Source organism: Schistocerca gregaria, chromosome 4 (assembly GCF_023897955.1).
Source record: "Schistocerca gregaria isolate iqSchGreg1 chromosome 4, iqSchGreg1.2, whole genome shotgun sequence".
NCBI lineage: Eukaryota > Metazoa > Arthropoda > Insecta > Orthoptera > Acrididae > Schistocerca > Schistocerca gregaria.
Genome location: NC_064923.1, coordinates 555,707,536 through 555,709,037, shown reverse-complemented (window position 1 = coordinate 555,709,037; position 1,502 = coordinate 555,707,536).

Genomic DNA, 1,502 nt, shown 5'->3' with positions numbered 1-1,502 from the left:
GGCATGTTTTGACGGATAATGCAAAGGTTAGGTGGAAGAACCAAGGGTATGGCAGTTGGTTATGAGGTGGGGTATACAACAGAGGCAGAACTCGCATACGCTATTAGTTTGCATTATGCTCGCTCCGATTTGCTACTGTGTCCTGAGCAACTAGTTCCACCACCCAAAAATTAATGACAACGCTGGTAAATAAGCAGAAATACTCCACTATCGTAATTTCCAGCAGTGTCTCAGATTGGGGATGAGGTTGGTTACAATCACTAGGCTTTCTCTTTAAAGCGGTCCCCTTGGTTAAGGAGTATATTGATTTGAATACAATGTTGAGGGATTACACGACGTGTCACTTTGATATATTTTTTAAATTAATGAATAATTCCATTTTCGACCAAACCATGGAGAATTTGAGGGAACATAATGAAATCTTGATTAGAACCGAATAGTATGGGCGCTGGGGCATACGAAAATGCTTCATCAGGCCAAATTTTAAATGAGTCATAGTATTGAACAAGAACTTTGTGGCAGTGCAGATGGCGAAGGTTGTAGTAAAATTCATGAAGCCTGCCTATGTGGAGATGTGCACATTATACTTTTCCAGATTCCTCTTGTACCACTTTCATTTCGAGGTTGTAAAACCTATATTTCGCTAATAATAAGTCACTTTTTATGGATACAAATGGCTTCATCTATTAGGTGAACAATTGCAATCCATATGAAGTGCCACAGCAAAGAATTTGACATGTTTTCATACACAGCCGATAATCGATAGGGTACTGTTCCACTGAACAAGAACGTTATCAGCCTAATGAAGGATGAGGCAAATGGGTTGCCGCTTGTGGAATTTTTAGATTTGCGAACAAAAATGTATGCATGTCGCACCTAGGAAGGCGCCACCCAGAGGTGGGCTAAGCGTGTGAGTCGTGTGGCATCGAGAGCCCTCTCTATCAGTGCCTCAACAGCAACATTCACGGGGCTCTGCTGCAGCGCAGCATATGGTGCAGCAAGCTAGTAATCGATCGAGAGGACATGAGGTGTATAATGTGCTGCAGTCTGAAGTCGGCCTGTTGCCTCGTTTGTAGCGACAGGATTGAAACTCTCATGTACTCACACTATACACTTGTTGAAAGAGGGGGTGGGGGCACTGATTGAATGAGAGGAAGAGAACAAAACGGAGTGTAAATGTGCAAAATAGGACAACCCTTTTATCATAGTATGTAGTATAAGTAACTGTGTGTGTATCAGGTAAATAGTTATTTACTTATTTATACACAGTAAGTGTGTAAGGAACATGTACTGTTTACACTTGCAAATATATACCTTGTAAAAAAAAGTACCTGCACACCATGTTCGTCGACAAGAATTGTAATTGTAAAATATCTGATCACCATGTACGTTGACAAAAAAAATATTGTAATCAAAAATATATAAACTCACATTGCACTTCATGTAAATAGAATAATTTTTTTTTAGTTTCACCTTCCGCTAGTCAGCCAAGTCTGATTACC